This window comes from Felis catus, chromosome F2, assembly GCF_018350175.1.
Source record: "Felis catus isolate Fca126 chromosome F2, F.catus_Fca126_mat1.0, whole genome shotgun sequence".
Taxonomy (NCBI): domain Eukaryota; kingdom Metazoa; phylum Chordata; class Mammalia; order Carnivora; family Felidae; genus Felis; species Felis catus.
This window is the reverse complement of record NC_058385.1, coordinates 52,337,342-52,350,990: the sequence shown is the minus strand read 5'-3', so window position 1 is coordinate 52,350,990 and position 13,649 is coordinate 52,337,342. Positions and strand designations below refer to the sequence as shown.

At 38.7% G+C, this 13,649-nt stretch overlaps 1 long non-coding RNA gene and 1 pseudogene across 1 annotated transcript; one reads left to right on the top strand and one right to left on the bottom strand.

Annotated features, from left to right (window-relative positions):
* Positions 1-4,085: 4,085 nt before the first annotated feature.
* LOC123383089 lies at positions 4,086-7,205 on the top strand (annotated as a pseudogene).
* A 4,164-nt stretch (positions 7,206-11,369) lies between these two features.
* On the bottom strand, positions 11,370-12,446 carry LOC123383116. The gene is made up of 2 exons (XR_006592499.1): positions 12,142-12,446; positions 11,370-11,415 (listed from the first exon to the last, which is right to left on the bottom strand). It is a non-coding gene; the product is annotated as an uncharacterized LOC123383116 (long non-coding RNA).
* Between the last annotated feature and the right edge of the window lie 1,203 nt (positions 12,447-13,649).

The following is a 13,649-nucleotide window of genomic DNA, read 5'->3' as shown; positions in this document are numbered from 1 at the left end:
CTGAAGCATTGCTGATTAGCCAGTCAGAATTAGGTACAAGAAGGGAAGGAGGGCATCAGTTCACAACTTGACACATCATTCAGACTGAGAAAAACAAGCTATTAAAATTGCCCACACTGGGAAACACTGACAGCCTTAGCTGGGGTGTCCAAATGAATCAATTTGCGTCCCTGAGTCACATGGAATCGGCAAACAATTGAACTCAGGTTCTCAGTGAAACTGTTAACTTTGTCTATAAGCAATGGCACACTCCCTTTCTTTGGAATGAATTGAAATTTCCTCTGAATTAGAGTATCACAAATTATTCAGAATTAAACCTACTGCATGATCGCATTCCCTATGATAAAAAATCAAATTTATCATTCCATCAGAACTGATAAGAATTGAATCTACCTGAATACAGAATCCCCTGATTGGGTTATATTTCTACTGATTTATAATACCCTCTCTCCTTTTTGTGGCTGAGACACAATTTTATTTTTATTTTTTTAATAAAGGAAGATGTTCAAAGAATTGCTTAAGTAGGATAATGTACAGATTTATGAGGAAGAAAATGACTTGGGAAACACATTGTGTCGTAAACATTAAAAACATACTTGTGTGAGGCTGAACTGTGTACTGTGGGCAAGGGAAGGTCTTGCTTTTATCTGGATGCCATATGAGCTGATAGTGAATGACTGTGGTATACGTAAGCATTTCTTCATACATTAAAAGTGATGGCTACATCTGAACTCACATTTTCTAAAGAAAACCACATTGAGAATCATCACATTGTAGCAGCATACTGAGGTTTATCTACCTTGGATGAGGACAAAACTCGTCACTGGGGATTTCATTTTATAAAAATATCAATGAATTCTAACTTCTAGGTCATGAGAAATGCCAAGCACTGAAAAAGGAATGCTTTGTATGTATATGTCAAACAGAAGACACAACATTATTTTCTTTTTTCATCGTCAACAGGAAGACAGTTATGATGTACAGTAGGGACAACTTGAACTTTAGAGTCTGAAATAGTTTGAACCCCAGCTCTGCAACTTACAAGAATCTCTGAATTCCAGTTTCTTAAACATCTAAGATAGAAATGATAATAATGCATATTTTGAAAGTTAATTGTGGATGCTAGATAAGATCACTTGTATACCCAAGGTGGTTCTGGGTTTCACAAAACCATAAGCACTTTGGAGTCTCATTAATCATAACAATACAGAAGTGCCTGGGTGGCTCAGTTGATTGAGCGTCTGGGTCATGATCTCATGGTTTTGTGCATTTGGCCCTCTGTCGGGGTCTGCACTGACAGTGCAGAGCCTGCTTGGGATTCTCTGTGTCCTTCTCTCACTCTGCCCCTCCCCTACTCTCTCTCTCTCTTAAAATAAATAAATAAACTTAAAAAAATCATAACAATACAGATTTCAGCGGCTCTGGCCCAGCCCCTCATAAGGGAGGATGTGCAGTTTATCGAAGTCTCACCCAGTTACTTCTTCATGTCCCCAGAGAGATCGCCCCCAAATATTTAACACCCCAGGGCTTTCCTTCATCAGTATCCTCTGAGCCTGAAGCCTTTCCCATCAGTGCTGCTCTATACACCAGGACAAGGTCTACACGTGTGCTGAGAGTGCTGGCTTCTAGTGCTGCCCAAACAGGATGCTCCAAGATAGATGAGCCACTGCCTTTCCCTGAACCCTCACTGGACTGAAGCCAGGATGAGATCCACTCAGCAGTGTCTCACCATGTTACCTGCGCCCAAAAGCTGCCTGTGCTGCCCTGGTTTTCAGAATCACTCACAAAACCAGTTTCATCACCTTTTGTCTATGGCCTTGCTCTCCATAATGCTCAAAGTGATGCACCCAGGCCATGAAAGGCCAGCTGTGTGACCATTCTGTACCTCAGTTTCCTTTTGTGTTAAATAAGTATTATACTAATATCTACCTATAGATATTGTCATAACCAAATACATTAATATATGCAGAATGCCCATTGTGAGTAGTACATTAAGGGTCAATGGTTATTAGAACTTTTAGTATTCTCAAAATTGTTCTAGAATATAGACCCTGGGAACAAGAGGAAATTGTTGGAAGAGGTTAAAGGATGACTCAAACTGTTTAATTTTATTTAACTGAAATATGAAAAGGAGATGTGACTTACACTATACCCCTGCTGGTATAGTTATTGCCAATCAGAAGGTGATAGTTTAAAAAAAAATCAGACTATTGTGGGAACATAGAGGAGAAATTATTTGTTCTGGGGATGCTTAAGGGAGAAGGGAGAGGATTCACGTCAGAGTTAGTGTGTCCAAGAGGTTTGGAAAAATTAGTGTGACTTTGAAAGAGAAGATGAGACGGTACAGCCAGACTGGCAGCAAGACATGACTATAGAAATAGCATGAACACCAAGCACACTTGAGAATGGTGAGGGCGCACAGAGTAACAGAAGAGGGGAAACAGTGAGTGCTCTAGCTTGAAAATAAGCTGGGATTTTAGGTGATATGGAATAGCATGCTTAAAAGTTTAGATGTCTTTTTAAGGGAAGGAAGAAACACCAAGAGTTTTTGTAAATAGAGCCCTTGACCATTTTAATATTTTTAAACAACACTCACTTTCAGACAGTATGTTCGAAAACGCTAAAGTTGCTTTTTCATGTTCTAAATGTATGTTTGTACCCCATCTGGTATGTTACCTTTTGATGGTAGTGCTTGCTCACTGAATTCATGTCAGCATCTTAGCACAGAAATTTAAACAAAATTGTAGTTTTATTGCCTTTCACTTCTTACTTTACATGCAAATATTACCACAAAAAAGTTCTGAGATTAGAGACAACGAGCAAAGATCTCATCAACTTAATAAACTTGAGATAAAGATGGGACTCATTAGGCTAAACTTAAGCTTATTGACTACATTCATAATTACGAAGGAAAAAAACAAAGTGAAAGGACATGCATGATATGTTAGTTATAAAATTATAGCAACCCTTTCTAGAAGGTGAACTGTAATTAGGAATTTGGGATGAATTTTTAGTCCTCTAGGGAGATATTTTCCTTATAATACATAATTCCATTGGTGGCTTGCACATATTTGACTTTGGTAAATTTTCAAGAATATCATCATGTTAGAGAACAGTAGACTGTCTGAAGATATTGTTTTAGAATGTTAACTTGAGGGGCTCCTGGGTGGCTCAGTCAGTTAAGCATTGGACGTTGGCTCAAGTCATGATCTTGCAGTTTGCGTTGGGCTCTGTGCTGACAGCTCAGAGCCTGGAGCCTGCTTTGGATTCTGTTTCCCTCCCTCCCCACCCCCCAACCTCTCTTTGCCCATCCCCCACTTGTGCTCCGTCTCACTCTGTCTCTCAAAAATAAATAAATATATTTTTTAAAAAGTTTAGGATGTTAACTTGAATAGCTATATGGCTAAGGGAAGAAACAATTTGGGTAAGGCCAGACAGAATCCTTTGTTAGAACCCAAATTAAAGATGGTGGAGATCTAAGGCAAAAGCAGAGAGAATGAAAAGAGATTTCACAATAGCTGCTCAAGGAGATAGAAAAGAGGGCCAGGAAGGATAACCTCCTGCCTTATCTCTCTTTAAAGCCCTGTACTGTTAAGGTTTAACTCATGACCATTGTCAAAGGAAAAATATTTAAAGGACCCATCTCCATTTTCACAGAGCAGGCAAAAAAGTGTACGCTTAGAGCTAAGAAAAAAGGAATTGCTAACCGGCACAAGTAGTAATGAAAATCTAACAAAAAATATACAGTAACAATTATAATTTATTTTAAAACACTCCCTTTAAAATCAAGAACAGGACAAAGATTCTAGCTATTACTGCTTCTATGCAACAGTAGCTGGAGGATCTAGCCAGTACAATAAGACAGAAAAAGATACAAAGCATATTAGCATTGTAATCCAAGGAAAGAATTTTCTAATGCTCATATGAGAATCATAATATAATAAGTAATTATAAAATTAGAATTTACAGAGATTTTAACCTAGGCTGCTAGACTAAGGGTTCATATTTTTAATTACCTTAACATGTTGTCCTTTTAAGTAATATTCAAAGGCAATTCAGGCTTTAAATATTTGTCTGTGACACATTTTCAGACTCATGCTACTAAGGCTGTAGGAAATACTCTGAGTATTCTCCACAGATACAGAAGTTGAGAGGACCCGGCCGTGGCCCGGAAGCACCTCATCTCCAGCAATGATACCTGCGAGACTGCGTGGCTGACCGCCAGGATAGGAGCAGGCCCAGTGCCCAAAATCTCAGTGGGCGATACTTGAGTGTGGCCTGCAACATGGCCACCTCTGCTGCCTTCTCGGAGCATTTCGAGAAACTTCACCAGATCTTCTTCTGCCTCCATGAAGACCTGCAAGGTGTGCCAGAGCAGCTCCTGGGACAGCAGGGGCAGAAGAAAAGAAAAAGCTGATCAGAGATTTTGATGAAAAGCAACAGGAAGCAAATGAAATGTTGGCAGAGATGGAAGAGGAACGACATTATGCACCTCTGTCTTTCTGTAACCCTATGATGTCTAAGCTTGGAACCTACCGGAAAGACCTTGCTAAACTCCATCAGGAAGTGAGAAGCACACCTTTGACAGCCACACCTGGGGGCCGAGGAGACATGAAATATGGTACATACACTGTAGAGAATGAGCATATGAATCAGCTACAGTCTCAAAGGGCATTGCTTCTGCAAGGCACTGACAGCCTGAACCAGGCCACCCAGAGTACTGAGTGTTTTTATCGGATTGCCACAGAGACTGACTAGATTGGCTCAGAAATCATAGAAGAGCTGGGTGAGCAATGTGATCCATTGGAGCATACTAAGAGTAGGCTTGTAAACACAAGTGAAAACTTGAGCAAAAGTCGAAAGATTCTCCATTCAATGTCCAGAAAAGTGACAACCAACAAGCTGCTACTTTCCATTGTCATCTTACTGGACCTGACCATCCTAGCAGGTCTGGTTTATTGCAAGTTCTTTCACAGGCATTGAACTTCCTAGAGGGAAGGGTTTGTGGACCAGAACTTTGACCCTGTGAATAAATGGTGTTAGGGATGGGGAATAAGCGTAGTGCTGCTGTAAGGTAATGGTTCAAGGATGCACTGTGTATCTAGACTTGGAGGAGGGAGGGAAGATAGAAAACCACCTAACTGTGAAGGAACAGCAACAAGACCAGTATGATATACCAAGGTAAAAAAAAAAAAAGAAGTTCATTAATCCTCCATTAGTACACAAACACACACATAGATACAATGTCCACAAATATACAAATAAATATATCAAGGAAAGAACTTGGAAATCAGATTATAGTACCCAGGGGACCGTGGCCTGATTTTCATTTCATCTGGATATCTGATGCAGTGCTTATTTTTATGGCTGAGGTATAATATGTAACTTAAACATCCCATGAATATTCACTGAACACTTCTCATGGGTCAGTCTTTAAGATGCTCTGAAAATAGCTACAAAATATAGGCTAAATCCTTGCTCACTTCAACTTACATTCAAACTGGAAAAGCACTGTGAAGAAAGTAAAACAATCATGCACTAAGAGTGTCTTGGTGAACTTAGCAAAAGCCTTTCCTCCAACAAAACAACTCATTGTATATTGGAGTGCTATCATCAGTCTCATGAGTTTACATTCTGGTTACAAAGCTAAATTTGATAAAGCATCCCTTACCCAAATTAACATTCCAGTTCATCACTTTCAAGATTATGCAATGCCTAATGGGATCTTGAATAAGCATGCTTTGATTGGAAGGCTTGGCCCACCACTTATAAGCTGTTTATGAGACCTATAAAATAACAATGATAACACATATCTCAGTACATATCGTAATGTATAATCTCATAAGGTAGTCGTAAGAATTAAATGAAACACCACATTTAAAGTACTGAGTGCAGTTGCTAGAAGAAAGTATTCAATAATTATAAATGATAATAGTGATTACTTTTATTTTTATTAAAAGTCATACAACTTGAATCACAAGAAGCCATACAACTTATCCTATCAAAAACATGTAGCCAATCCAATGCCATAACTATCTGATATTCACTGAGCTGGGTGAATGAATTTGTTGTTCTACATCCAATGACGATCTAAAGGAATCTTCTGTTTAAAAAAATCATTAAAGCTAGGGAAACAGAGTTCTACATGTTTCTCACCATTGGGTATAGGCTGTCCAGATTTAGTGGAAATGCATTTGTGGGCAAGTTTACATAGAAATGTAGTTTAAATTTACACTAAACTATATTTTTCCACACTACTATGACAAAAAGCCAAAGCTGTAAGTCAGCTGTGTATGGGAAATACTTACAAATTGACTCCAATGAACAAATTAAAGGTGATTCCAGAAGTTTTAGGGGAAAGAGAAAAAAAAGTCCCAGAAATCCCTATGTGGTATTTTTATTTTTAGTTGAATGGTTAAATTGTCATTTTGTGGTAATCGTTTCCGTGAGAGTATAGTTAAGATTGTAGAAGTTACCTCATGAGTCTTTTGCCAATAGCAGATACCAGAGAGTGGGTACTGGTCTCAAAATAAAATTGAAGAGAGAGAGGTAGAGAGAGGCAAATCGGGGAAGGACGTAGGCATGAAGAAGGATGAGGAAAAACAAAAGAGATTCCTTCAGTTAATGATAATGATTCATGTGTTGTCTTCCTCTTAAAGCTGCTGCTGAAGCATTGTTGTCAATGGAATTCTTTTCCTTTCCTTCTCACACCCCACACTCTCTTTCTCCTTCTCTTACCCTCCTCTTTCTATATCCCTTGACTTCTCTCTAAACTAGGTTTCTTATGTTCATTTATTTTCTATTTGTTAGTAGAAAGGAAGTGTCCAGTTCAGCAGAGGAGCTGAATATCAATGCTGTGTTCTCTTCCCCTATGCAAATAATATAGCACAACTAAAGCTTTGCATAGGAAGAGGAATAAAGTAAATTGTCTAAGAAATTCTTTCTGGATGGAAGGATTTGGATAAAGATTGTTCTTCTGTTTTTGATCTTTAGAAACAGGCTATATTAGTATTCTCTAATAGTACCTTAATGATATCTCTAGCCCTAAGTAATAGTATATATAAAATATAGAATCATAGAGTTGTGGCAGACAGCCTAGTTATTGTACCTGACTAGGAGTTCTTCTCATTCTTATTTGTTTGTTTTTTTAAGTTTGTGTATTTATTTTGAGAGACAGAAAGAGAGAGAGCATGTGTGCTTGCAAGCCAGAGAGGGGCAGAGAGAAAGAAAGAGAGAGAGAGAGACAGAGAGAGAATCCCAAGCAGGCTCATGCAGAGCCTGATGTGGGGCTTGATCCCATGAACAGTGAGATCATGACTTGAGCCAAGATCAAGAGTTGGATGCTTAACCAACTTAGCCACCCAGGCACCCTAGTTCTCATTCTTCATCGCATCTTGATTTCCATTCTAGGAGTTGTCCTTTCCCCATTGTGTATAATCTTGGTGGGAAGTAGCTTCTGCTTTATATTAAAGAGTCACAGGGAAGCAATAAACCCTCTCCACGGCCCTGTGCATGCAGTGGGTGTAATGTGATCTAAGCCAGGCCAATGAGATACTCTCTCCCTGGACCTGAGTAAATGATGCAAAGATATGAGTCATCGCCAGAAGTTATTCTTTCCCACTGTAGGATTGACAAGCTACCTAAATTCTTGCTGTATGCTCTTCCATCTGTGAGCCCCAGATGTGATCCAAGTAAACCCTTTTGCTTAAAATAGCCACAGTACATTTTTGTAGCTTACATTCAAAACCTGAATTTTATATTGTTTATTGGAAGAGATCTTGGAAATTCTTAGGAAAGATATAAACAAGGTAAGTAGTCACCTGGAAAACGGGGTTCAGAAACACTAACCCGGTCCATGTACATCCATCTCTCTCCCAGGAAGACTGACAACGGATTTGGAGCACACGATGGTTTTATCAATAGAAGAGCATTCAGACATCCACATGTATGGATTAGGCTCACTGCCTTGGGAAAGGGAAGTCACACTCAACAGGGAAAAGAGAAGTCAATTCTCAAAGAACTAAAGGAAACTTGTAAAAATGTTAGGGCGCCTGGATGGCTCAGTCAGTTAAGCATCCAATTGTTGATTTCGGCTCAGGTCGTGATCTCACAGTTCATGGGTTGGAGCCCCACATCCGGCTCTGCACTGATGGTGTGGAGCCTGCTTGGGATTCTGTGTCTCCCTCTCTCTCTGCCCCTCCCTGACTCGTGCTCTCTCTCTCTCTCTCTCTCTCTCAAAATAAAGGAATAAACTTTAAAAAAAATGCTAAGCAAAGGGTATAGGGTGTGATAAAGGATTTTTGAGTTCCCAAACCCTGACTTTTTATTAATGAAATTCAGACTGGTGTATATAACCGATAGAGTTGAAAAGAATGCATATGAGAGTCGGGTTGTCGTTGTTGTGTTTGTTTGTTTGTTTGTTTGTTTGTTTGTTTGTTTTTTACCCTAAATTTGCTTTGAGAAATCAGGACTGAGGCAGGAAAAGCAAAGCATGCAAAAGAGCAGTAAGAACACAGGTTGGGTAGTTCTGTGCCGAGCACTTCATGCCATCTTCTCCATATTGTCCCAGTTCCAGCAGAGGTTTAGTAAGATCACAGGGCAGATCATATATTCCCAGGCTCTGAGGGAGCCTACGGAGGCATGAAACCTTCTTGTGACCCTGACACCAGGGGCGGTTGTAGCTGAAGTGTAGACAGCACTACAGTGTCTAGGCAGAAGGGCTGGATGTGCCTTCTCCAAGTTTTTGTGGGATCAGAGAGAATCAGAAAGTTTTTCTGGTCCTCCGAAGGGTACAGAAGTGTCCCAGAGAAGGTCAACTTCTCTTAGGAGCTAAAAGGATGCAGTATGCACGGCCCTGCACCTGCAGCAACAGATGGGAACTTGACTTCACCCCAGATACCAGCGGAGATAGATGCCAAAACATAAAGAATAGAGATGAAATACATTTTAGTGACATCAGTCAAATATCTGACAGAGATCTTCTGTGTTTACCTGCTTACCTCTGTGTTTACCTTACCATCACATTCTTATTCTGCTAAGGGCACATTAATTTTCCTTTGTGAAAGCCCTCGTCTTCATTCTCTCTCTCCGAGACTGACCCACCCCCTGGCTCTAGAGGTAGGAAAGTCACTCAGGCACAGCAGATCGGAGTCAAAGTGATTGGTTCCAAAATGAGTTCATGACAATCCAGAACAGTGAGTTATCTTGAGGTATTTTCATTACAGTTACTGAAAAGCAGATGTTGGTAGGGGAGATGCTAATGGCCATCTTTCCGTGTTAAGGTAAAAACCTTGCCTGAGAGAGGAACCCAAGCAGAGAAAGGAAGAAATGGAGAAACAGTCTCCTGAAGTCATTATTGAAGGTCTTGAAGATCCAATTCTGCCTGGATCAGATTTATCCCTTGAATATATCTTGATTGTAGGCAATATTTTTTCTATTGTTTAAGTGAAATTTATTCACTTGAAATGAAAAGAGCCATAATGGAAATAAATTCTCTTTAAAAGTAAAAATCAAATTGAAACTCCTTAGCATGACCTGCCAGGTGATATATTGCCAGCATTTTGCCTGACTGTCCAACTTCTTCCTGTGCTCTTAACCTTTTCTAATGAAAGTCCACATGTACTAAGTTGTCCTCCTCATGCTTCTGGCTCTCCACTCTGTGCTTCATATGGCTCACTCCTCATCCTTCAGGTCCTGGCTCAAATATTAAAGAAAGATTCTCTGACCAAATCTGTCCCCCATCTCCCCACCTCAAATCTTACTTCAGCACCCAGTTTATTTTATTTTTTTCATGAAAATAATCTGTAACTGAAATAGACTTGTCTATTTAGTTGTTTACTTACTTTTTTATTCTCTCGCTCCTCCAACTAGAATGTAAACTCCATGAGGACAGGTACCTTATCAGTCTTAAGCAACCCATAGTGCCTGACCTTTGGAAGGCATCTAATAAATACTGCTGGAGTAATCAATGAATTTCATTTTTATGCTCAACAATTACATAGTGCTTGCTATACCAGGCAGTGTCCTAGAGATTTTATAATTATTTATTTTTTTCTAATTTTCATAAGAATCCCATGAGGTTGGAATTAGAATTATCTCCATTTGACCAACCATGAAGCTAAGCTACATGATGGGTAAGCCATATGCCCAAGTGGGAGAGCTGAGTAAGGTTCACACCTGGCACCTGGTTCTTGATTCATTTCTTTCGGCCTCTGTGCCTTGCTTCCTGAATGACTTATTGAATGATTTGATAAACAAGTTGGCTACTAAGAAACTGATCATCTCTAGGTGAGCTGAGAATGCCAAGATATGACTTTAAAAAGTAAGTATTGACCATGGAATCTGTGACTCAGCCCAGATATTAGCCGCGAGAGGTCCAGCCTCACTCCTTTAATTGCTACAGCACCATGCATGCTTGGGAATTGTTAATTTGCAGTGGTGAGTTATGAGCGCTTATAAAATATTTTACATCTATTTAATATTGTCATATAACTTTGGTCGGTTGAAAAGATACCAATTAGTTCATTCATGGAGAAAGACTGCAAAGGCTCTCAGTGAAGAAAGACCTCAAAGGCATATTTTTATCATTCCTTATGAAGCAGCATGACATTTTATAGTTTGATCAGCTACTTTATAGTTACTGCTATTGAACTTGTGTAGTGTACTTCAAATCCTACTCCCTAATAATTTTACAATTTTTATGATCTGACACTACTAATCATCAGGAAATATGATTAATAATAATAGAAAGGATGTTTCTCATTTAATCTTCAAAGCCATTTTTATGTTAACCAACATTAAAAAGCTGTGGGTATATTCATTTCTTTCCATTGAGAACATTAGTCTTCCCTTGATACAGACAACTTTTTTTTTGTCCTTCTTTGGGTAAAACTTAATCCTACTGAAATGAGTTGCAGCTGTTGTACAAATTCATATTTTTATACTGATAGGAAGCAGTCAGACATTTCAACTATTCAGTTTTGTTTAAAAGTAAGTTAACAGTTCAGTTCACTCTTTAGAAGACACAGATGAAGGAATTGTACAGGAATGTGTTTGTGGCCAACTGAATGTTTGTGATTAAAAATACTTATGAAGGCAACATTGCTGGACTTGAAAAAAATTATAAGGTCCTACAGCCTGGGAGAAATTCATTGAGGGAGAATCCACATTAATGCTTGAAGTGGTAGCTTTTGACCTCTTGCACTGGTAAATACCAGCCAATGGTGCACAGGCTTCCCTTCTAAATGACTAACTCTTACATAATTTCCTTTCCTTAACAGTTCCATGAAGTCTACAATTTTTAGAATTACAGAATCTGACATAACAAGATAAACTTTGATACCAGGCTTCCCTAAACACTGACCATTTTCTCCTCATATCTCCATTCCTGATTCAAAACCATATTGATTTCCTTTCCTGGGAAATTAGAAAGAATTAGGAAAATTAGTACTTCATACAATTTCTCTATCTCAGGTTTCCCACTAGCAACCCACATCTTACCTAATCTTATGAAATAATTGTTAAAAGCAAGAGCTGGAGGCTAAACTGATTGGAATTAGAATCCAACTAATGAAAGTCTCTTTGAAAGCAGTCTTGCCACTTAATAGCTGCCTAACTTAGGGTGAGTTAGAAATATCTTCTAACCCTCAGTTTATTCATCCATTCAAAGGGTATAATATTGCCTACTTCAAAGAACTTAGGGACATTAAAGAAGATAATCTATACTTAATGCCTAATATCTAGTAATTCATCAATAGAAAAACCCACTAGTTACTGGAAATATTAAAAGCTTAACTTACAATCAAACACATATTTAGCTCCCTCCCAAGCTGGTAAGAGTCAGAACTAATTCAAATTAGGGGGAAAAACAATTTTTAATAGTAATTTAAAATAATACTGGGGTGTCTCATAGAACCCCAGGACAAGAATGCCACTGGGTCTCAGGAAGAATTAGAAGAGGAACTTCACAGCTAGCAGGAATCTCTCTGTCCCACATCTATTCACATTTCTGAATCTCCACTTGATCCTTTTCTCTTCGTCTCTAGTTGATTCCCCCTATCTTGGCCATGTGGTGGATGCTATGACCATTAACATCTCCCAAGGGTTATAAGGTCAGCCATTCAAGAAGGGAAAATTACTTACCTCTTTACATTCCATATCCAAATCTCTGAGGGAAAGCTCTGCTAGTCCAGTTTGGCTCATGAGCCCATAGCTGGTCCAGTAACTGAAGACAGGTTCCTCTTTGTTATAATCCTGTTGGTGGAAGGGATTAGTTGTAGGAAGGAACAATTAATTTAGTTTCTAGGAAAGGAGTTTCACAGGTGGCTATGAAAATCACCAGCGTTCTCCAACCCTGTCCCTCTGTCTCTGCTCATGTTGAGATAAATGTATTGGGGAGGGAGAGCTCCCTTCTCCCTGAGTCATTCTTGGTCATCCTGGCTGCCATTGTTGTTGATGCCATTCTATTTCCAGGCATGGAACCCATCTACTGTATTTTTTTAGCAGCACAGCAACTGCCACTGATACAACCTATAGGTTCTCAAAAGTGTTTATCTGGTCCATGTACCTTTATCTCTCCTCATCCTAATGGATTATAGGATTTTGGCACTTAGAAGTAAATTTAGAACACAGAAATATCACACACACACACACACACACACACACACACACACACACACATTTTAAAAATGAGAAAACTGAAGCCAAGATAGACAAAGTCCTTAGCTAATATCACATAGCAAATTAATAAATCAGGATCAGAAGCCAGGTTTCTAGACTTACAGACTAATGTTCTTCGTAAACTAAGTTGGATATTTCTTTTTCACCATCACCACTCATGTCCAGGTCTTTCTCCACAGGATATAGTTGTGTCTGGGTCTGGGGCACTGTTCTTCAATAAGAGTAGGTGCCTTTACCAGTCCACCCTGATTATAACTTTGCTGATTGTATCTGACTTCAGAAAAAGCAGATGCTGCACATGACTGTGAATTTCACTTGCTTTTAGTTTAGGGGCAACAATCTTACCTGAAGGAGATTTAAATTACAGATTGTAATCATTTATCTTTGGTATTCATTTTTCCTTCATAAGTTCCTTATTATTAGTGCCTAATATTAAGAAGCTAAATATCCCATTAATGACACTTTTTAAAGATATTTACAGGTGGAGACAGCCAAAAAATATATAATAATAAAGAGTTTGATGACAGTTTGGGACTTATTATCACTTTGCCTGTGCCTTTGAGATATTTTGCCACTTTTGCCCATTTCTAGGCAGAAAAAGATCAATGAAAGTTTCCTGAAGGGGAAAAAAAAAGAACACTTGTAGAGAGGGCCTAATGGCCCTCCTTTCATCTACTTTTTGGTGATTCTCCAAATAAGCCTAAATATCATGTATTTGAAAAAAATAAGGATTACCCTATGATGACTGTCTAAGGTCAGATATATTTATGTCATGATGTACTGAGCTTCATGATTAGTTATTTATACTTTACATATACTACTTCCTATTGACACAATACCTGTATCTTTTTCCTCCTCTCATATATAGTTCATATTTATTGCTTTTGAATTAGCAGAATAATACTCTAATTTTTTAAAAGCTGCCTCTTTTCTACTGCAGTGCATGAGGTTCTATAGAAGATGTCTCTATC